General features: G+C 33.9%; 2 long non-coding RNA genes across 2 annotated transcripts; one reads left to right on the forward strand and one right to left on the reverse strand.

Annotated features, from left to right (window-relative positions):
• Positions 1–1,571: 1,571 nt before the first annotated feature.
• On the reverse strand, positions 1,572–7,258 carry LOC138312922 (uncharacterized). The gene is made up of 3 exons (XR_011207082.1): positions 7,068–7,258; positions 6,574–6,642; positions 1,572–1,893 (listed from the first exon to the last, which is right to left on the reverse strand). It is a non-coding gene; the product is annotated as an uncharacterized lncRNA (long non-coding RNA).
• Positions 7,259–17,183: 9,925 nt separating this feature from the next.
• On the forward strand, positions 17,184–21,670 carry LOC138312921 (uncharacterized). The gene is made up of 2 exons (XR_011207081.1): positions 17,184–18,261; positions 20,596–21,670. It is a non-coding gene; the product is annotated as an uncharacterized lncRNA (long non-coding RNA).
• Positions 21,671–26,064: the final 4,394 nt, after the last annotated feature.

Raw genomic sequence — 26,064 nt, forward strand, 5'->3', positions numbered from 1 at the left:
AGTCATTTCCTCCTTTTTTTTTCGTAATTGGGATACTTTGTGGAAAGGATATTGCTATATGTTTGCCTTTTCCTTACCTTCACATGTAGCATATTCCCCTACAATTGTCTTATTATTCTACTTCAATGTAGGGAATTCCCTACATCGTTAGAATTTCAAAAAAACGCCCGAAAGGTTCATAAACCATGCGTTTTCAATGTATGCGAATTCCCTACATCATCTGGAATATTGAGATGCAAATATCCATGGCCTTACAATGTTTAGCGAATTCCTACATCGTACAAATTCTAAAAACGCTGAAGGTTCATATACCTTGCGTTTCAATGTACTCGAATTCCTACATCATCATGGAATATTGAGATCAAAGATTACATGACTTTTCAATGTAGCGGAATTCCCTACATCGTACAATTCTGTGAAAATCTCAAAAGATTCATATACATGGGTTTTCAATATAGGGAATTCCTACTTCGTTTGAAAATTTCAGATAGCAAAGATTACTCTGGCCTGTCAATGTAGCGAAGTCCCCTACAAATCGTATAACAATTTCTAAAAACGCCTGAAAGGTTTCTATATGCCGTGCGTTTCAATGTAGCGAATTCCCTACAACAAACTGTATTATTGAGATGTCAAAGATCCATGACCTTTCACTGTAAGCGAATTCCCTACATCGTTACAATATCCTAAAAGCGTCCGAAAGAGCCATATACATGGATTTTCAATATAGGGAATTCCCTAAATCGTCTGAAATATTTTAACCTGGCTTTCTCAACGTAGTAAGTATCTTACATAGTCTCTAAAAAATCCTGGTATATACTATACTGAAATGAATCAAAACGCAAAAATTTAAATAACACTGGAATGCTAATTATTATGGTAAATGTTTATAACGCATTCACTTTACCGTAAATGGTAACGCCGTGTTATTATCAATTTCACATAACGGGGGACGATTTATAATAAACATGAAGACGCCAGATACAGAAGAAAAGATATTTGCGGTAAGTCTTGCTTTTTTTTGTTTCTTTATTTATAACCTATTTTCAGCCAATAGTGAAATTGAAAATTGTTTGTTATTGCATTTTTCCAATAATCATCCTCTTTCATACATTTATACATTGAAAGTATGTGTTCTACCTATTAGTAAAGTGGATGGTGTTCTTATTGCATTAAGATCACCTTAAAGAATTTGTCATACATAATATATGAAAGATGAAGGTCATTACATTGAAGCGTTTATCATGTGGAGATATATACCTGAAGATTCATTCACATTTGTTTGACAATAAAACAAATATTAATTCAATGTTGTCATTACAAAATATTTTCATCTTTGTGATGTCACTATAAATAAAAGATAACCAGGTACTTAGGTTTGTCATCAGTAAACTTGACAATTATACTGGGTTACGCTGTTAATACAACTCTGAAACTCGACAACAAAGCTTATTACAAAGTTCTTTTTCCGGTTGGAACTTTCTTTATAGTGTTATTTGTTTACCAAATGTTAGAAAATATTTGTGTTTGCGAAGGTAACACAATTAGACAGTTGTGCGTCATTTATACTCCCAACTCTCCAAACGTAATATAAGAAAAAATTCCCTTGTGTTGTGAAACAAATGAGCGCAACCGTTTACTCACTCGTGTGTCACGGAGAACTGGTCCATTTAATGATGCAAATCATTCTGTATATTATTTGGATTTAACACAATAGAAATTCATTGAAATTCATATCAAAAGTGTGTGAAAATGATGATATCATTTATCGACTAGAGAGAAGTCTTCATTTTCCTTCTTCAGATGTCATAATGACATATTGCCTATACATTGTCATATCTTTAGCTCAGCGGTTTCCCTGCATCATACATGTATATAGATAGGAGGATCTTCTGCCTGTAAAAGAATAAGAAATTTTGAATTAGAATGTTATAGATTTTTAATTGAGTTAGATATATGTCATTCGAATTTTGAAATGACAGTAACAAAACAAAAAGGAAATATATTGCAATTCAAATTTACTCATGAATTATAACTTGTAACTCATTATGTTTGAAAATTTGCAATCATCAATACATGTCTTACACTGGGATGTGGCTGTTAATACTGGGTTGGAGTGGATACTCAACAATATATTTGAAACAATTTTACAGTCCAAATTCATAGTGATGTTTATATGTAGTAATCACCGTCTACTATGTAACTGTTGTGCGTGACAATTATATTTTCGGCGTAGTTTGCATCTGGTAATTGCGTGTGATCGTGGACTACTACTGCAAAAATCGGTTATATATATATTGAACATTTTCAAGTCACAACGTAACTAATCGCTAATAATATGAATACTTATATCTTGGTGGCTCCACCTGTGAAATACGATGACCATTGCTTAATTTCGGGAAAGTATTGGATAGTTGACAGTTAAAATATATGTAATTCACCTCACTCTTTAGGAAACTAGGGATTAATTGTGCAATATTTTGTCCTGGTCATTAAAATGAAGTTCATTAATTATTTAAGTAACATATAAATGTTTTATTTGATGTCACAGAGGTCCATATATCATTTTTATATGGTTTGGACCTATATTAATATGTCCGTAGTCCAATCATCAAATTATGTTTTTCTTTAAAATTCATCAGCTTTTCATAGATTCAATTACAAGGAGACTTTTAAATGTTACTATTGCAATATGTGGACTATCCGCTATAAGAATGAAACATTTACATGTAGCCATGTTCCTGAGAATGTTTTACAAAGCTATCAAGATAATAGTGGTGCCTGCGATAGTTATTGAAGACGAGTGACTTAAAAGGACAATTCAGTATAAGATTGCAATAAGATATGCACATATATCAGAAACAAACCAGTTTCCATTGTCCAGTTAGAAACAATAATATCTATGCCATATCTTATTTTGTAGTTATATATGTAACAGCTTCAATGAATTGTCCCTTTCCCTTTCAAAAAAACAAAATTAAATTGTTTTAGCTTAATTTATGCTAACAAATTTTCGATTTACGTCCCGTCGAAGACATCATTGTTTGTGCTACACCACATGGATTATAATCAATCAGGCAAGTTTCCAGGGTTTTTAATGGTTGTCGTTAAAGAATGCTTAAACATTTGGGGGATGAGTCTAATCTGTCAAATCTGGAAATCACTCCCCAGATAAGGGATGTCAAACCCCTATTATATTACAATGACTGTCTAGTGATTAATTAGGGTGTGGTCAATTTGTAGCCCTCCCATCAAAAATTGCCCTCTGTGGTCATGTAGTTATTATTTAAAGATTTTTTACCTTTCAATACAATAGAAAGTAAAAGAAACAATACGTGATTTTCCAGAAATTGAGTTAAAGTGCAAAAATTATTAATTGACCTATCCTGAATATATGGTACAATAATGTGGAAAGTTTGTTTTTTATCAATTGGACTAAAGTCAATTCAGAAAAATGGATTTTGAAGTTGTTCAGAAGCAAGCAATATTTCATCAGCTATAATGTGAAATTCCTAATATAATATAGTTTTAGTACACTTAAGGATTATTTTGAATCTTTTTTTCCCACCAAAATAGCCATTTGAATAATCACCACACGATAAGAAATGAAAAAAGCAGATTTGGAGTTATCTTCTTATACCAATTCTTAAAAATTTGTTCAAACAAAGGGTGAAAAGAAATACATAAGAGTTTTATAAGGATACAATAAAACCATGCAAAATAACACAAACGGCCCAAATTGAAGGATCCTGTTTTTTTTGTATCACGTACATCAAGATCATACATGCCCATGGTACGAGACAAAAGGGTCCCAAGTTTTAAAAGAATCTAATCTCAAATTATTTTTTAGGTCAATAATAAGAGTTTTCTGAGTTATCTGAGAAAGGGTCTTGAATGTTAAATTTTCACATATAATTGGACTCCATATACAATTATTTTTGTACCGCCAGTATTACAAATGTGGCAGACATCGCTCTTTTAAACTTTTCATTTGTGTGAATTTTCCTATGATCCTGATCTTATGAACAATTTTTTCATAATTTTGGATTTTTCAATATTTCCCACCTGATATAGTACCGAGAACTATTATTATTAAAACCAAAACACATCTTTTATCGCAATTATTTATAAGTTAGGCTAATGTTCACTTACTTGACTCGACTATGATATAAGATAGATTAGTTGTGACCTATAAGTTTACTCCTAAAGTGTGGTCAGTAACGTTAGTGAGTGGTTATTACACCATACCATCAGATAACAATATGGCTAGCCAGTGTTAATGAGGGATCTAATGACGAGACTAATTCTCCTACTGATCCTGGTGTATCAAATTACAAACTCAATGCGGATTTGACCAGTCTCTAGAATCAGACATGTGGTAGAGAAGCCAAATTTCAGTGTTTTTTTTTTTAATATTCTATCAAGAAACTGTTGGTGCCAGTCTAGGGGACTACACACTGGACCAAGTCCCTGATAACGATTTAACACATAAATGTAAATCAGATAGCTGCCGATAAGCTCCGCCCCCTTAGATACTGTCGCTACGCACCCAAAGCTTTCTTCAAATATGACAAACGCTCCCAATAAAGATACCAGTAACTGATAGAAAGTGTCATCTTTCTTTCTGCCAGACAGAATTACAATCTGATTTAGAGATTGTTTTCTTTAAATCTTGGTTACAATAGGTCTTTGGTTTTGCTAACAATGAAGAGTTCGACGTATTTTCATTAAAGGTGGCCTCAGATATTGTACAGGTCACGGACATTTGTTAAATTTTACAAGATGGTGCATGTGTCATATTGGGGGCAGTTTATACATACTGGACATCGTCGTCAATTCATTCTCTATATTTACCTGTACAGTCTGGAATATCCTTATGTGGCTTTTACATAATAATTCTATTTCTGTTTTTCTCTTTTTCTATTCTTTCATTTTTTATACAATTTTTGAGATGATAATATGCTGGCATTTTACAAAAGTTTTCATTTCTTCATGTAAAGGTTCGCTGCTCATCTGACTTTAAATATTAAAGTCGATTTATTAGAATATCATCAAAAACTAACGATATGAAATCCATCTATCTTTGAAAATTTAAAAATTTAAAAGGTATTTCAACTTTTGATGAAAGCAAGGACGTAGATGAAGTTGTTTAACATATAAATACGTTTTTATTTCTTCAATTTGTTTTTTGCTATCACTTGATATTGCATTTAAATGTATAGATTATGTATACCCCGGCCTGTTCATACCGTCGCTGATGTAAACATGGGCTAAATAAAGAAAATAACACCAGCGATAATTGATCAATCTTATAATATTTATGATTATTAATATGTTGGCATATCATCGATAACCGCTGTTACAAGTTTTTGTATTTTTTTATTGTATATTAAATTGTGTCTTTGAATGTGACATTTTAATAAAATAATAGCTATCTTGATATTTGGAAGAAAAACAACTCATCTAGATTAGGTATTTCTTATGGCACACACGAAAACGTAACTTTCAACGAAAGCATGTAGATTTATACGTGTACGTGTTTGGCAATGCTTTCTTGTGGGACATGAAGGCGGTGCCCAGTCGCCGACTGAACGAGCTGTGTCTGTCTATGACAGTGTTTAGGTTTATGACCCCCTAATCTCAGAGGTATTATTGCCGCTTAATTAATGTACGGCCACTCGAAGGTTTCGCCGGTCTGGGGGTCCTTTATAATGTATCCATGGGCATCATAAACTTATCCTTAGTCATTAATTTAATGTTATGTGTATATCAGATTATAGCGTTTTCCCCCGCTAGTCGTTAACGTGAACTGCCACTAATTATAACGTTACATATCTGTTTATTTGTGATGTTATATACATGTATGAGGTGATCGAGATATCATTACATCTGTATTACATCATTATTGTAGGCCTGTTAACAATAACACAACATTAATACAATCTAGTATTTAAATTCTGGTGAGAAAATTGGATCAATAACATAAAGTTTAAAGATATTTTTGTTAGGAATATTTTTGATTTTAGGAAGAGTTTTTTAAAGTCCCAATATCCGTGTCTGTCTTATTTTTTCATGATTTCGAAGAATGTTGAAAAAAATGCTGTTGTAAATCATGCAAATACAGGACTAAATCGAAGTCAGGATGAGCGATAATGATTCGGAAACTTTTAATAAAAATCAAATATTGAACATCGCTAGGTGGGTCCCATTGATCAAACAAGTCGAAGTTAGCCGACATTATAACGTCGTTGCCGATAACGTCATAAGACTACCGTAACTATATGTAACGTCTGTCCGAACTCTTCCAAAGACGGGTCATGAACTTTCCGTTTGGCAATAATCGTAACATCCATGGTATCCAGTTTAACATGAAGGCATGTTTACAAGTATCGATTTTCAACAATTGTTGTACCAAAGTTATAGAGAAATCATTTTAAATATATCTCTTATAACTTAATTTTAACTAAACTACATCTACAAATACTAACAATATCGGAGTCGAATCTAACTTGACTTGTTATTTATAGATTCGTATAGTGTGGCTTTAAATATAATACTTTTAAATGATACACTTACCAATCTATTCTTGTCAGTTGTTCATGATTACTGCCACATTTGTGATACCTGGTATCCTTGTTCGGTTACCTTCGAAACAAAGAATCTATTGAGTCATACAACACACCACTTACGTCAATTGGTTTTAGAGAAAGTCTTGTTGAATAATACATACAATCAACTATTTCCTACAGTGTATATTAAATTTGAAAGAAAAATACATTTTGATTTAATAATTATTTTACGGGAGTACTATACGGGATGATTATGGTGTGTAATATTGACTGCTTAGTAATTTATTTCAATATATAACAACACACGATCAAGATTAAAAGGTGATTAGTAAATGATGTTTTTGAAAACTAGCCAAAGTCTTTGAAATAAATAAAATGATTTCGTGGATTTGATGATTTTGCTATATTTTACCAGGAGGAAGTGGAACAATATAAAAAGTAATCTTTGTAAAGATGATTAAATTGCAGCTATTTAGTAATTTTACCATTGGATACACGTACCTGATATGTAGTATTGTTTTTAGTTGAACATTCCTATTTTCCCTCCAAATTTAAAAACGGCCAGCCCTTCTTTATACACCATACTGAATCCAATCTAAAGCCACGCGGTCCAGAATTGGGGTTTACCATACCATGTGTTTACTGTACATGTATTGGTCATCGAAACCCGATCTCTTGTCTTGACTCGACGCGTTGATGTGGAAAGTTACATGTATACACCACAAATTGAATGTGTTCTCGTTCTATCTTTCTGAAACGGCATTTAATTTGGGAATAAAATGGGAATGTAAAACTAAATTGTTATAAGTTTGTACTGTAGAGTCGCAATAGTTATTAGCTAACCGTTAATACCATGCTTATTATCACCTTCAAAATAATTTGATTAAAATTAATATTGTTTTTAATATAATTTGATATATTTCATAAGGCGTGTCTTATTATGTTTCCCGCGCCGTCCTAATATCACTGCGCGTTAGTTTAACATCACTGCGTCAGACAGCAAAACAGCGAAATGAATCTGCACTGCTAAGTAACATAGATTACGCAGGAAATCTTGCTTTTATTTGATGTTGTAACCTCAAATTTAGGCCATCGATATATATTTTCTTATGTTAGTATTGTTTTAAAGAAATCTTATTTTTTATTTCGGAAAGATAGTGGGCCTTTAACATAGTATTAAAAAACGAAAAATATCACATAGCTTTGCCCATTTTATTAGTGGTTGTCATCCATTATATCTAGGCTTAGCTATATAGGTGATTAGCACGCCGTTACGTCAAAAACATGTAAATATGTTATTGTATAGTACATATATTTTACTTTCGAGCGTTGCATGGCAAAGAATTAATGACTACGATGTGTAATAAAAGTTTTACCCTCGGGTATTGTAATTAAATTTTAAAGCTGAAACAGAGAAAATAAAAAGACAGGATTTACATACCAAACAAATATTTCTTTATGGCGAAATGATTTTGACGTTGACCAAACCTGAGTTGATTCATGTAAAATGCATCCAGGAGAAATTCGCGTTCTGTACCACGGACTTTCAATCTACTATTTGTATATCAAAGTGTATATTGTTTGAACTAATGACTTGCGGATTTAATAATTTGATGAAAAAGGTTCTGTTGTTTTCAACAACAACACAAACCTCCCACGCTCTTTGCGTTAAATTCAAATATGTGACCGAGTTAAGTCTTTAAATATCGATTGTTCATCAAGGACGAAAACATGCATGGTATTCAAATCATTGTGAAGTAGGTTACTTTTAATTTCACCTGTACTTCAAAGTACATGTGTGTATATATAGCACTGAACGTTATAAAGTTACGACTTTTTGTGAAACTCGTTTTAGACGTAACTTATATCTACATGTATATTTATGACCTTTAGTAAAACACAGTCAGGATTTGGAATCTGAATTTCTCGTACGATGGAGGGTGAGTACAAATCCATTTTCTGATCTCAGGACGGATATTTGTCTGTTCCTGACTATATCGGCATCCGATCGTGAACGATGGCCCACGGATGTGTGTGTAATCGACAAAAACAAATTAGTGTCATCTCAAATCACAATTTCCAGTACGTGCAATATACATAATAACTTATTTATATATTACATGCGTATTGGCGTGTAATGATCATCATACGTGTCCAGAATCAAACTTTAATGAAAGTAAAACAAAAATCAAAACATACTCCAAAGAAAAATAATGAGTTTGGAGTCCCTATTCCAACGAGTTTTTGATCAATTAATGAAATGGCTACTAGAGTTGCCGATGTTGCGATCATCTTTGATCACTGAAATGCCTTTGTAACAGTATACCAAAACTTCTAGTTATATTTCATGTAATTTTCACAAACCGTTATAAAATATACAATGTGTGAATATGGATGCTATAGGCTATACACGATGCTTCAGATCCACCAAAAGCACCGCATACCATTCTGATAGAGGGAAGAAATATCATGCATTTTAAAAACGGCAACAGATCAACGTCATGTTTAAAAGAATTCGGGTAATATCGGATACCCGAGTTTTATCACGTGCCTAACATCAGCGATTACGTACATGTATCACGTACGAACATCGCGATACCCGTACAGATTGGAATAGATCGGAACTGTTCTGAGATTTTCAAGCTAGTTCAAACTTTAAACACGACTTAAAGTAATAGGCTAGGAAGAATCATCTTGTTGTCTGACATTCTTATACATATTTACAGTCAAATAACCTCAATACTGAATTATCCAATAACTTTGTGAATATGAACTTAACATAAGTCGGTAAATATGGAAAACTTAAAACTACGAGAGGCGAAGAAAAACACTTACACTAACACTAATGTTTTTCTTATGGGAAAAAGAGACAAAGATCTTAACGAAACTACTGTTTATTGATATTTAGATCTTTCACGCCCACGTTGGTTCTCTACGTGGCCCTATACGTACGGCTCCAGCTTGCGTCCAGTAGGCCTTTATCGTTCCTATCTCGGAATCCCAAAGACATTTCCACGTGGTGTTTTCTCCTTGACGTAAAAAATTTTTTTTTTTTTTTTTTTTTTTTTTTTGGAAAAATATGAAAAATATACTTGGCGACGGATGGCGGTTGTTTGTACAATATTGTACCGTATAACACATAGAACGGTTTATTGAATTGAATTTTAATTCAGAGGGTTTACTTTCATTTTCCTCTACGATAAAAATGGACCTGAATTCTTTTGGCATCATTTAGCAATTCCACGAAAGTGTTTTAATTGCCAATCTTTTTAATGTGTAAACTACATGTATATCGATATTTGTATACATGTCCAAAGACTGAGATTTTGTATTTAAAACCAAACAAGTAATTATTTAAATTCTACACGTACAGTAAATATGTTTCTACACATATATATATCCTTATTGTTAATCAAATTTACATTTGTTCAAGCCATGAGTTTAAAACACTACAGCTTGAAATCAAATAGGAATGTTCCTGCAAAATTTGTTGATTTTTTCCAAAGGCTTTTCAAGCTATTCTCGATGAATTGATTATGTAGTGCACAATTTGGAGTCGCGTCATTGTACTGCTAGTTTTCAGCATACGATTAAGAGACGTGTATCAAACCTTAGGAACAAGGTTTGGACACATACTGTATCGCTTTGGCACTGAGTATAATTGATTTAAATACGGTGTATATGTAAGCTTACACGAACATTAAAAAATAAGCGTTTTTTTTCGGAAAGCCTAAAAAACATGATGACGTCGAAATTATTACATGTTGCGTCAACACTCTCAAACACTGTGTTGTTTGCTACTAATACATAATGATGTGGGCAACACCCTTATATCAAATAGATCAAATAATCCGAAGGCTTGTTACTCGAAGCATTAGTAAATATAAATTATATAGTTGTTTTAATTCACTCAATTGCGATAATTGGGAATATAAAAAAGTATAAACATTTTTCTGCTCTAGGGCCACAAGGGATCTCCTTGCCAAATACCATAAAATATTGTTAGAAAACAAAAAGTCAGTACATGTATTCCTTTTTAAGAAAGGTTAAAGAGATAAAAAGTCCGTATCAGGTAGTAATAGTTGAATGAAGTCGGAGCGTGGACGGATTTTGCAAACTGACATTTAACTATACAATTTAACTCCTGAAAGAGACACGCCATTTTGTAAGCTTATAAGATGTCTATGACAAACCAAGTTGCGTCGATCGAGTAAATAAGCAAATTATCTTAAATATTTTATAGAGTGCACTTGAATATAATATCACTGTGTATAAGATGCAAGATATTTAACATGCTTAAAACTTATAAAATATCTCATGTAATATATACATTTTGTATCTGCTAAAACATTCAATGTCTTATACACGGAAACATACAATATACATGTATGTTATTTTTCATTGTATGATATCTTATATATTGTATAAGATATGTCATAAACTGTACATGTATAAGATATTTTCAATAATAAAGGAGATACATTGCATTTCATAAACTTTTTAATAAGATATCGCATTTTTTATACACATTTTACACGTTTTTTGTTTTTCCAATATCGTCCCATAAAAATATAATCGCCGTATTTTGGAAGGAAAATAAAGATGCAATATGAATCTAGTCCCTATCATGGATATCAGAAATTCCGTTCAAACACAAGGGAAATATTACAGAAATCAATTAATCCGAATCGAAGAAACGGACACAATATACAAATGTATATATACATTTCAATGCATATGGTTTTAGGTCACATTATAAGGATTTGATACATACATTACTTTCGTGTTTCTATATTGATTGTTTATATGACAATTCTTATTTCAACAGCTAGTCCTTATTTGACGCCGCTCGACGTCACGTTAGTGTAACATTATCACCAGTATCTTGCCTATATGTATATCCAGATCCAATGTTTTCCAACAGTGCATAAATTCAAAATGATCCAGTATATGATTAAAATATTCAGTCGGGTATCAGAAGGTTTTTTTTTAATTGTTGGTGTTGGCAGAGTTCCAATGATTTACCACCCTTTCTTTATAATTTCCTTAAGTTGAATTTACATATTCCCTTCTCAACTGTTTGGTTGTGGCTTCTTATTCTCTTGTTCGCGTTTTTATGTATAGCTCAACCGGCCCTTAGGGCGCGGCGTGCGTCTGTCCATCCGCCCGTCAATATTTCCTTTAAATCGCTACCAATCATAGAGTTCTACACGGATTGTAACCAGATTTGGTAAAAAAACATCCTTGGAAGGAGGGGACTAGAGGTTTTATAAAGTTTGGCCCAGACACTTTGGGGCAGAAAGAGTGGGTCCCAACAGAGAAATTATAGGGAAGTCCTTCAGAAAATACACTTATACTTGCTCCATATTCAAGGTGGACCCTAACAAGGGCTTTGTACAAGTAACAGAATTATTTTTCGTCTAGATATGTATATGTGTTCTCCTCATTATTCCCGTTATCCGGTTGGCTTTACTAACTGATTCATTTATGTGATCTGTGGATTTCAGTTGACTAGCTGTAATTATACCGAGGCATCTCAGCTCCACGTTTTCGCATATAATATAGACAAAGCGGTGGCGTATCATCGGTTGGTGTATTATGTCTTATTGTGAGGACTTTAATATAAAATCTCAGCAACTAGTTGTGGAATCGTTTAAGATCTTCCTGTATATTTGCATTCCTGCTAATTCACAAATTTAAGTGTCGTCAGCGAAAAGGTTTGTCGTTGATCTTATTATTTTCGGAAGATCGTTTATAAATTACAAGTAGTGATGGTCCGGGAACGCTCCCCTGAAGAACTCCACTGCTTACAGCTATCCATTCCATTTTGAAACTTCACTATTAAAGTCACTGACAATCTTTGTTTTCTATCTGTAAGAAGTTTGCAGTTCTTTATCCATTTTATGATTTATTGTGATAATACATACTACTATAATTTTGCAATCAAACGGACGGTTAAGGACATTTAAATAATTCCATCTATGACAAGTATTTTATTCTACTAATTTCTGAGAGCCAAGAAGAATATTTTTGATTTTGTTTTATCATTATTAATCATTCTGACCCTTTTTGATCAAAAGTCAATAAGTGATCATAAAACTGTGCATAATAGCTGACCTTAAGTTTTCCTATTGACTTGTAATTAAGTTGTTGTGTAGGTTGTAAGTTTTGACAAAGTAAAAGTCTATACGAAAAAAAACTGTATGTTTCAAAGAAAAAAAGGTCATCAACATACTTCTGTCACCAAATTATATCTATGTATTTCTCTTTACTGAGCAGGTGCCACAAACATTCAGGAAATAATTATTTAAATAATTGCAAATCATGTTCCAAGACCGGGGTTCGATCTTGGGACCATTAGATACATAGTTACTGGATGTCTACCAGTTGAACTATCAGCTGGATACACCTGTACCAATCATTGATACAGTCTAGTCCGCTACAGATACACAAAACATCTTAATAACAGAAATAAGATGGATGTGAAAGCCACGCCTATATAACTTAATTAAAAGTATACTAAGGAACAAACTGGAATAAATTATGAAGACTGACTTGTTTGGATGTAGCGCTGCTGCAGTTCAACGATATTACAGTACCTCGTCATTCAAAATAGTACTATAATAAGTCTACTATAGATAAGGATATACATCCAAACCGAAATTTACGAAAAAGTAATTCGTAGCCATCCATTTGGAAGAAGGGATCTAAACATGTAACATTACTACAACAAATGGACAAGAATTGATACATTTCGCCGTCTTTATGAATTTGTACATGTATAACAAAATATTGACAAAAAAGCATAATGGGCGCTGCATATACACCAAAATGATATTTATAGATATGCATGTCTATAACTTGTTAAAACCATAATTATCTGTAAGTTATCGCAATCTCTGACCTGCAGGTAGGGCGTTAGAACTGTACCTATTGCCCTATCATTGCATGATCGTGAAAGGCGACTAAATTTAGGACCTTATCTTATCTCGTCTTCCTAAACACTGTTTTCTTCCTAATGTCTCCTTTGACAGAACATCACTTTTGGGCTTCTGTTGAGCACTCGCCCCTGTGAGGTAGGCCTGGGTTCTGTCTCATACATATACACTTTAATCCATGTCATCAGGCATGGTCGTGTTTTCGTATCTCAAAGAAATCGACGTTTTTAACAAGAATGTGAACGATTTCCCATGTTATCAACGTATCAACTCAATATTTTATCGTTTCATGAATATTGTGCAGGAGTTTTCTCGTGTATTTTAGCAACTATTTGATCCCAAACAACCTTTTAAAGGGACAATTCAATGAGGCTAATTCTGATACATAACCACCAAGCAAAATATTACATAAATGTGTGTTGTTCTATATTCCTTATGAAATATATAACAAGAAATATTGACAAATTCCACGACATTGTTAAGTATTTTGATTGCTACCGTTCTGGCCCTGCAGGTAGGGCGTTAGAATTGTACCTGCTGCACCTATTGCATGATCGTAAAAGGCCACTAAATTTAGGATCTTATCTTTTCTCTTCTTCCTAACTGACTTTATCTTTCCTAATGCCTCCATAGACACCGGCCTAGAGTTGAGCATTCGCCCCTGTGAGGAAGGCTCTAGGTTCTGTCCCCTTGCAGAGACACACCAAAGTCTTTAAAAGTGGTAGTTTCTGATCCTGCTTAGCGCTCAGCATACAGGAAGTGGGACGACTGGTTTGCCCGTTGTCAGTATAATGTGACCGGGCGGGGTATGTTTCTTGGTGTCTTCGGCGGTTCCACAATACAAGAAGACACAACATGAATATACCACAGTCTCCCAAAACACGCACTTCGCAAAACGCAACACACCACATACATGGGACGACGTTAATTATGCAAACAAACAAACAAAATCGACACCGTGCAAAAAGCGAATATAACATGTACGCTGAACCTGTACCCGAGCCAAAGTCATGAACGTTAATCAAATGCAATACATAACCACTGAGGAGTTGGTAAAATTATATTTAGACAGGAACATGCACCAAATAATATAAACACACTACTGTAAGAACGATTTGGGTAGTTTTAGACAAAAATGTCTTTACTACACTGACACGAGCCATGGTTCGGCATACAAGACGCCCGACCACAATAAGTTATGGAAGACAGCAAGTGAGTTTGAACATTTCATATACATTTCACTTCAGTGGGCTTCTCTGGCATATCACAGTAAAACCAACTAATCTGACTTCCATTAGAACTGGTTTGTTTCCGATATTCGATGCAAATTTTAATGTACTCTTGGATTGCATTGTCCATTTATTAAATTCTAAATCTACAATCTGTGTTTTAGTTCAAATTACGTGCCTATGTCTTATCCTAATCTTTTAGATACAGGAATTATTCATCTTCTATTTAGATCTTTAAAACTACTACTCTACATTTCTAGCAATTTCGCTCTTAATGACCTTAGTTGACGATGGGCCGTAAAACTCAAACAAACAAATAAACTGGTAGTTTCTGCTTAGTGCTCAGGATACAGAAAGTAGAACGACAGTTTCTCCCGTTGTCAGTATAATGTGACCGGGAGGGGTGCCTAGTGTCCTTGGCAGGATGCTCCATAATATCAGCGATATAGCATTATAAAAAGTGCAATAATTCCACTATACAAGACTACACAACACGAATATACCACAGTCTCTCAAAACACACATCGCACACTTCACAAACGCTACACTCGCAAATATAACATAACCCTTGCTGTTAATATGACGTTAATTGATCAAACAAACCAACAAAATATCGGAATCTATGAAATATAGTTAACAGCTAAAAACAATATTAAGTGGAATACTGCATTTTATGGTAAACACATGGAACTTGGTCGGAACATAGTTGATGGTGTCAACAAAAACTATTTCCGATAAAACTTTAAGATGGCTGCCGTTGAATAATAAACATTAACCGAAAACATTTCAGTATCAGTTATGTCATATAAGCATCAACAATTATCTGTATCGATGTTTTCAAAGCAATTAGTCTGCATCACTAATTGAATTATCATCGAATTATCCAGGTATCATTATAATGGTAAATCATATGATGAAATATAATTATTATTACAGGCATTTGTTCATTAATACGATATCTAATAAATATCACAACTCATGGCATGCTGGGGATTTTCTCCAACGCTCTAGCATCATCATTGACCATAACATTCACACTTTTATAATCGACATAAAGACACATTTAAAATCTATATGTGAAGTGTTTTACATATATTTGATCATCCTACTCATATTACCAATGTTTTCCAAAGTTGTAGATTATATAGGGTACAGGACACAGGGTGCTGATGTGGGCCGATCGATGTCCTGACATGATTACAGTGTCAAATCGTCAAATACATGTATATGATTTGAATACCTGAGTTGCAATTTACACATATGATTAATATCAACATAAAATACAAGTGTAAACCTTTGGATCGACAACACATAACGTACAACAACATACAAATGTATATATGTCATATTAGTAGTAAATACCTTTATAATAATAAAATAAATATATAATTATATATTACTAGAAACAGGGATTGTGAACTCGAGCCTCTTTGTAAGAATGATGATAAATTATGAATAAATGAACTAATATCTATGTTCAACACTTATGAGAACAATTTGAACTCTCTTTCCATTTAACTTTGTTTGAATATTTGTGACAATATGTTGGAACTTTGTACTTTAATCTTAATTGTTAAACATTTCAATAATTACATGTATGCGATATATGAAGCCCAGTTAAATTGTGTGTACTTGCGCATCGCCGAGATGTTACTGACCACGACCGACCACATATACATCACCCCAACCTCGCGGTGCCCCACACATTTCAAATATGTTATGGTAGTGCCATCAAAAGGATTAGAATTGTGTAGCTAATGGGATGAGAAGTGATAGCGGTCTTTCACATCCGCACTGAACATCTGCAAGGCGACCTGGGAATATTTGTTCTTATGTCCTTGCAGATTTATGGTAGTGCGCTCGAGGGTGCTGACTAGGCACTGCTTTCTTTTCTCCTTCCCTCCCCCTATCTCTAAGGTCATGCCAATAATCTAAGTTCTCGTTAAAGGCAGCTGGTTGCTGAACAATACAAACAAGATCCTAATTTATAACAATATACACGGACGCGTTGCAAGATACGTTTTATAGCCGAAACTCCGACTGAAGTTTTAGCGGCACTGAAACTATTTATATCACATGCGTTAGCGTTTTGTAAGGTTAAAGCAATGTTTTACTGTGTACTAATTAAATTTGCTTGATAATTGACAAAAACATCATTTTTTAGCCAGCATCACCAGATTATGGGTTACGGTAATGGGTTATCATGTTCGGCCGTCCGTATGTAATAAAATTCGTGCTATCTCCATTTCTCAGAAATCGTAAAAGTGGAGTTTTGTCAAAACCAATTGCATGCCGTCGCTGCATATGCAATATGCATATGGAGAGAAGTTGAAAAACTTATTGCAATAAAATTATTTAAATCATTAAAATATGGGTTTGATGAGAAAACAAGATGGTCAGTATGAATTTGACATTTGCTTCTTGTCATCGCTATTTATAAAGCTGCCACACAACAGCACATTTTTGTACAATAGAACAGCACATACAAAAATATGATTACATCAATTTTTTTAATGCTGCGGGTCGCATTGTTGATTTTAAACCTCGATCGTAACTATTTCTCTGAAGATATTTGTTCAGCGGCGTAACTAATCTATTACTAGTTAATACCATTATTATATATATGTATGTTGCGATAATATAAATGATCTACGTAAATTAGCAAAGTTAATATTTGAGGCGATGGAAAACGATCCTCTCTTAATCTCGGATCATATTCTATTATTGTATAATATGAGTTGTAAGGTGTGTAGCTTCTGTATAGTTAACAAATACTATTTGTGGACAACTTATAAATCATATGTGATTGCGAATGTGACAATTTGCAACCATGTAATAGGGACTTCTATTGTGAGTGTATGTATTTTACACGACCGCTGATGAAATATTATAATGTTGTATGTGTTTTTCGAATATTAATTTTTGAATGTTGAGTGAAATATTTGTAATTATTGTATCCAATAAGTTTGAATTTGATTACGTTGTGCAAGAAAACAGCATACGGTGAGCGGTCGGACATGTATTTTGTAGTAAGGAATACAATTGCAAATGTAGATAAGCTTTATTAGAAAACTGCATATGGGTACTGTATAAATAAATTTGTCGAAAAGATTCATGACAACGTATGAATGTTTTCTGGCGGTTAACATGAGATGATTAAATAGCACTTAAAGGCAATTGTGTAACAATTGACCAACCATTTTGTAGAGCCTACGAAAATGTGCTTATTAATCTTCCTGTGTGATTGGCCAACAAGTAAACACCACTGGACGCATGCATCGGTGTATCTACATATGTGTGTACGAGGTTTACATGTACCGCGTTCACATACGTACATGTATACGACGGTGGGTGTTAAAGAAGGATAGTGATAGTAACGAACGTAATCGGATTACGTTCGTTAAAAGTGAAGAAAAAACAAGACAAGTAATGAATTCGGATTTAAATGAGAGGAATCTAATCCTTTGTGGAAAACAAAAAAGGAGGATTAAGACAATGAAAAGAAACAGTGATGTGGATTCTTTCAAGGTAACACAGTGTTCTAGATGAATTATTTTTAGATTTTATAACAATACATTTTAAATATACCATTTGAACATTGTTATGTTTTTAAGTTAGATATGTTTTTAACATTTATGTAACAGAAAATAGGTGTATAAAATGATAACTGGTAAACAGTATAACCCCTCGGACGTTTTTGTTTATTTGAAATCCTATCACATGTTTTAATTTGGCTATTTCGATATGTGATTGTGTGTAATGCCAGTATTACGAATAGATGTGCCTATACAAATGTATAAGCAGTAGAATGAAAACCAGTAACTCAATATTGATGTCGATACTTCATGATTGATATTTGTTATGTATTTCCACTCCGCAACGCTACCGGTTAAACTGTATCAGAGATCAGAAAATATGGCACGTACTTCACAGAACGTTTCCGTTCAAATCCTTAAAAGTACAAGCCACAGTATTGCGACTGATAGAAACAAAACAAAAAATAAGTGCATGTACATCCCCGCTATACAATCGATTATTCCGACAAACGTACACTCGTCCATTGTATATTTCGACTTTAAAAACGGATTCGTATTGTTTCACAGGTCAAAGATATTTATGTTTGTATTTTTACAATTATTAATCGCTTTCAATTTTTGTACATTTAGCTAGGCGAAGTGCTGCATAGATTAATATATCTGAATAGATTATAGATTTCAACGTATCGTGTTTCTGTTATACACGAGGAAAGCTGTTAATAACACTATATACATAAGCATATAATATGAACTACCTCACCAGACCCCCTTTGTCGACCACATGCGAGATGAGCTATTGGCTCAATGAGGTATCAAGTTTAAATAAATTTGCTATTAATATTATTGATATGGTTCGCTGGTACCGAGATCTATCATTATCACTGCAGGCCACAGCTCATATACGACCAAATATATCAATAAGTACTTGTTAAAGATACATATGTCGTTCTTTACAATGTACGTGTTGTTTTAAGAGAATGTTTTTGTATCGTAAAGAAGTCATAATTCATTGTGTTAGACGTACATCTGTAACCAACAACTGACTCATTTTGCACATCTTAGATTATATCCAAAAATATCTGACATAAAAGCTATTCAAAATAAATAATATTTTGAAAATGGACAAAATTCGTGATCTATTCAGTACTGTATTTGCTGCCATGCGCTTAGGGTAACTGTTAATCTGCGTAAGAATTAGAAAACGGTAATCGAAGTATTATAAATTTTGGGAACTCTGAAATTGATTTGTAATTTCAAGCTGATAGTTGTAATAATCTGAATGTTTCTACGTAATGGTGACCTTGTTTTTCTCGTTTTAGACGAAAATGGAGTATAAACAGAGTAAAATACATAAATACCATTTGTTTATATCTAAATAGTATTGTTACATATTTGAACTCCCCCTTTAGAAATTATAATAAAACAATAGTTCTCAGATTGACGTATCACTTATCACAATAAAATGAAACAAACATTGCAAGCAGCTGTGTTCCACTAAGTTTATGTGTACAGAGGTACAGAGCTAAATACCAAAAATGTCTTAAACATAAATCTGGGAGACAAAAATCTAAATTTTTCAGAAATGATGTCTTTGATTGTCATTAAATTTTGCCAGTACAACAATCAGAATAGTGATGATTTTGAGCCATAGAATTGAAATGGAACATTATTTTATTATTCGGTTCCAATACGGAGAAAATAAGATAATGATAATGATAATAAAAAATAGGTGTTTCAATAGAAGGAGGATTTGATGTTTATATCATACATATAAGAACGGTAATAACCTGCTTTGTATAGCGATATATAACAACCTGGCAAACTATCTTTTTCTCGGTCGCATAGTAGACTTCAATAATTTCAGCCTGAATCTTCATGTTGATGGAAGGTCATTGGATCGTGACAATATCGATGACGCCATAATTTCCATTATGACGTTATCACACATACAATAAGTTAAATTAGGATACTCATGCTCTCAAAAACATTTTGCATTAAAAATAAAGGTTTCGTATTGCAAAAGTTTGTTATTGTCTGTTTAAGACGGGACATGTCTTTTTGGGACACACCGTATATATATGTGTATTTCATTAGAACGAGCAATACAGCTGTTATAAGATATCATAAACCGGCCAGGATGGTTGCGGTCAGATAACCCGGTTGAACTAATGTTTCACATCATTGGACAGATCTATCATGAGAAGCAAATATATTTGCAAATGACCTAGGCAAAGTTTCCTTTGGGTTTTTTATTTAGTAAATATTATAAACGCATTTAGTCCAGTTCTGTATGAAATATAGGATAATCTATCTTTTTATCTTTCAGAGATCATTATTGTGGAATACAACTCGATAACAACAAACTTGGTCACCAAAGAAAACAAAAGCTGAGGGAAGAGTAATGAAAAACCTTGAAGAGAATGTTTGGAAAAGAGACTCATATAATTTTGATTAGAAATACAATATTTGTATCGTGCCATTGAACTTTTCGGAAGACAGTAAAACTCTTATTGTGAAACACAAAAACAAAAAAAAACAATTTTCATTCCGTTTCTACTACTAGAAAAAAAACAACAGCTGATCATGATGTTTTAGTTTAAACAAAATCAAATTTCAACTTCGAGTAAAGGGGGTTCCAACAAAACAAAACATTGCGATTTTATGCTTACTTTTCTGAACACATATACTTTGCTAATCTCCATATATTCTATATATCTAAACATGATTTTGTTGACAAAAAATAATTTCCAATTAAATATGTGTAGATACCTTAACATTATAAAACAATGTTAGTAGATGAAAGCATTTGATAAAGCCGTTACCTTTTAATAAGACTACGCATACAGATACAAGCAATGTAATAAGACTTATTGTGAAATGAGTTTTGCTTCCTTCGTGTGCAGGCATGCAATATAGCTCTTTGTGTTCAAATATGATAACTAGTTACCAATATACAACAACAAAGTTAGGTATATATTTTGTTTCTAAAACCCCTGTCAATGTGCCCCATTGGGAGTGTGTGCCTGGCCAAGTGAATTTCAGTTAAACATTACCGATACCATTGGGATTATACCTGTAAATGTTTTCTACCAAATTGTCATGCCGATAAAATCAGCCAGAACATATCAATACATACATGTATGTGTATATTAAAGTACCGTTCCGTTCCGAAATATTTATGTCGGGTTCCTAATTAGACAGATTCAGGTGGAAACATATACATCTATTAGTTAGTGTTCGTATCCGTTCTCACAATTATGGTTCGGACAAATGTAGTTGAATAATATAGACTAGCAATAAAGTCAGCGGTCGGTAAAGTAACGCAACCACTTTGCTTTTATCCGCCACTAGAATAAAAACTGAATGTCTCCTAACTGAATAAAAATATTAAATGTACAGTAGACACTGTGTTTGCGTTATGTATATTTTTTATATATCGCATACGTTAACATTTATATAATATAGAATAGTCCCTACCTTGAGAGAGACAGATCACTACTTTCGAGGAATAAATATACATGTGTATGATTAATTCGGACATTTTTCGAAACTTGTACGATGTAGGGAATTCGCTACATTGAGAGGCCAGGGATCTTTGCATCTCCATTTTTCAAACGATGTAGGGAATTCCCAACATTGAAAATCTATGTATATGAACCTTTCAGGCGTTTAGTACGATGTAGCCAATTCGCTACATTGAAAGACAATGTTTTTTTTTGCATCTCAATATTTCAGACGACGTAGGGAATTCGCTACATTGAAGCGCACGGTATATGAACTTAACGGCCATTTTCAAAAAGATACACAATGTAGGGAATTCCCTACATTGAGAATGTAGGGAATTCCCTACATTGAGAGACCAAGCAGGGATATACGCTACATTATTAGGCCAGAACTTGCATCCATTTATTTTCAAACTACGTAGGGAATTCGCTACATTGATAGGCCAGGGATCTTTGAACCATCCAAATTATTTTGAAACGATGTAGGGGATATCGCTACTTTGAAACGCAAGGGTACAGTGTATCTGAAACCGTTCGGAACGTAGGGGATTCCGCTACATTTGAACGCAAGGTTTCTGAATCTTTCGGACGTTTTTCAAAAAATTGTACGAGTAGGACATCCCCTACATTGAAGATCCATATATATCTGAATCTTTCCGAACGTTTTCAAAAAAAATGAGTGATGTAGGGAATTCGTCTACCATTGAAAACCACCATGTAATTTTGCATCTCAATATATCAGACGATGTAGGGAATACGCTACATTGAAAGGCAAGACAATGTAGAAAAAAAAAAAAATAAGACATTGTAGGGAATTTTATGTGAACAATTCACATGTGAAGACAAGTCTCTATAAAAAGGCAAACAGCATATAGCAATATCCTTTCCTCAAAGTATCCCAATTTCGACACTAAAAAAGTACAGGACAAACACGAACTCCAAAATCGCACCACGCAATGCCACAGTATATGCATTGGAGCTAGCTGTCCGTCCTTACAAGATCCTGGGTGTTAATAGGACGTTGATATATCAAATAGTAACCCATAAAATATAGGTAAAGAGACAAGAATTCTTTTTGAATTAGCTTTCACGATATCATCCGTACTGTGCGCTTTTAATTTCTGTAAAAATACTTCAACTGATCACTAAATTATCTTTTTGTTATTCTTTTTTAGAAGAAAACAATGCAAGGACGTGAATTATTCAAATCGGTTCGCCATCTATCTCGTCTTGCATTCTTTACCGAAAGGCAACGGTTCGTTTTACGCCCACAAAAACCTACTTTGATAAGGGAATGCCCTATTGTGTCAATTTTCAAAAGCAGACTTGGCCCACGAAACCCTTCACGCGTAGGTACCGAACGAATGTTCGAAAGTAAGTTCTCAAACGTCCTTGTGGTGTGCTGCTTAGTACTTTGTCCGTCACAATTTGCAACATACATCAGATTGAACTCACTGCGCAAGAACAAAACTGAACTATTTTGCCCTCCCAGTATTATATGATACGAGATATTTTATGATATGACCAGTAAAAAAAAAATCTTTTTGGTTGCATTTCAAACCGAAAATTCCCAAGTTCAGTTTTAAATTACATTTGATTTTCGACCGCTGTTGAAAAACTATGTGATATTTTGTATGCATATATATCACTTCTTAGGTATACATGAACACATAATGAGTTCATCAAAAAGTGTATATTGCATCGGGCCCTAAAATCTAGATATCTGGTTTGCTTATAAATGTTGGGCAAAACAATTTTAACACTTCAGTTTAGCAACAATTGTACATTTTAGCTTTAACAGGTTCGAAGTACATATTTCTGTCACCAAATAACCATTGCCACATGTTGTTTACTAGTGTCTAATAGTAGATACAAGGAGCGCTTTACATGTGCGGAATACCCGCATTTGCATATATAATCTTTACAACCGCCATAGATTTGCGTACAAATGTCCAAAAACTGACTAGATTGTGTATGCTTATTTGTCATTCCGCACGTCAAATAGAACATGAATCAAAAAGAGCTTTCTTAAAATATAATCACCAAAACCATACCATCGTTTTGGAGAATAACAAGTATTTACAATGGCTGCATATGTTTAAGCGACAGGGCCAGATACCTTACCAGTGTTAAAAACTACGGATAAACTTGTCTATGTATTAAAATGATATCCAAATCATCTTTTTCCGATACATTTTGTATTTAGTCTCATTGCTCCATCAACTGCAAATTTACATCTAATGTTTCGTTCGTCACTCCTATGCAACTTTCCGTACCGTAGGCTATTGCACGAGATTCCATTATCCAACAGCAGGAAATTTTTCTTTTAGATCATTACATCAGGAATCAATATATATGAAACATATATGGACAATGTAAAGGTAATTTGTGTGAATAATGAGAAAAGTTTATGTACATTATTTCCCGAATCAATGCTTAAATCCCTGTGCACACAAAATAACCATCAAAATAGTGTATGTCACACTAGAACACTATTGCGCACGTGGAACTTACGATAAGAAAAAGTATATATTTGTCATAAAAATTCACTAGTTTGAAGATATTACTTTGAAAGTGTGACTGATGACAGTATAGTACAAAAAAGATAATAAGAGGTATCCTACAATGTCTGTAACAATGGAAAGATGGGATTGTATTGTTTGGTCTCTGCTTTTTAAGGCTTTATAAATATCAAAATCCATGATGACTCACTGGCCTGTTAGCCTATCTAATGTTGACGTTGGATCGGAACCCCAAATTGTGCAAATAAGTTACTCAACGAGGAACCCTAGGGGAAACCTACCTCTATGACATTTGAGACAGATCCCTTTGGTCTACATTCTGAGAAATAGGAGATAAGTATTTTTCAAACTAACCAAAATCCAAGATATCTGCCCTGTTCGGCCATTTTGTTTGACCGTCATCAACATGTTTGTCTTTGTTTTGATTATTTTAACGATCCTATTTCAACAGCCATGATCATATAAAGACGGGCCTCACCATGAATGCAGTGTGTATCGTGTGTGAAGTGCGAGGTGTGCGTGTTTTGGGAGACTGTGGTATGTTCGTGTTTGTGTCTTCTTGTGATAGTGGAACTGTTGCCCTTTTATAGTGCTATATTTCACTGAGAAGCATGGCCGCCGAAGACCACCAAAGCAACAGCACCCCCACATTGCCGGTCACATTAATACTGACAACGGGCGACGAACACAGTGCGTCCCACTCCCTGTTTGCTGAGCGCTAAGCAGGAGCAGAAACTACCAATTGTATAGACCAGTGTTGTGTCTCGAGCCAGGGACAGAACCCAGAGCTTTTAAAATGCAATATGGCACAAGTAGGGTCCATAAGGGAACCTACATATGACGTTTGAGACAGATCCTTTAGTACTTTCTGAGAATTAGTTGGTAAAAGGAAATCACGGTCATACGGACACACCTGATTATTATAGGGCACATTACTATAGGTCATTCGCCGCATCTCGATGCGGGGGCCTAATTATTTCGGCAAAATAACCGTTAAATGTTCGCGTTTCAAAAGCATTTGAATACAATATACACACATTACTTAAACGTATAGGTATAAATACATTTGAATTGGTTATAGAGCATGCTGAACAAGTATATCGTATTTATATAAAAAAATATGATAACTGGGTTGCTCAGGGCATATTTACTTATCAAGCTGTATCAATGTAGTCGCCCATGAGAGTCACGTGACCACGTGAAGACAAGAACACCAAAACAAACTATTCTGATTGGAAATCCATTTGTAAAATCGGTGCAAAATTGTCAGTGAGATCATAGAATATTTTCAATTATGATAGTAACATAGGTGATTTTTCCTTAATTTCAACTTAAAAAGCAATAATAACTCACATCCGTTTAAATGATTTTCACAGCTTAAACCATCAACCTTATTGGTTTTCAATAGATTACTACAAAGAAAACGTAGCTCAATGGTCAAAATGTTCACTCAGTTTATTGCCAACTATCTCTTAAGTAAGAATTATCTGATAATCAAACTTTTGAATGTTACAAAATTACAATACAAAAGCTCTTGAACGCCGTACATGGTAAACAGACGCTGTGAGGGAAGGCTGTGGGTTCTTTCCTCTGGCCGAGACACGCTCACCAAAGTCTATAAAAGTGGTAGATTTCTGCTCCTGCTTAGCGCTCAGCATAACAGGAGTGTGGGACGACTGAGGTTCGCCCGTTGTCAGTATAATGTGACACGGGTCAGGGTGTGTTGCTTGGTGAATCTTCAGGCGGCATGCTTCAGTAAAGATATAGCAC

Source organism: Argopecten irradians, unplaced genomic scaffold (assembly GCF_041381155.1).
Source record: "Argopecten irradians isolate NY unplaced genomic scaffold, Ai_NY scaffold_0524, whole genome shotgun sequence".
NCBI lineage: Eukaryota > Metazoa > Mollusca > Bivalvia > Pectinida > Pectinidae > Argopecten > Argopecten irradians.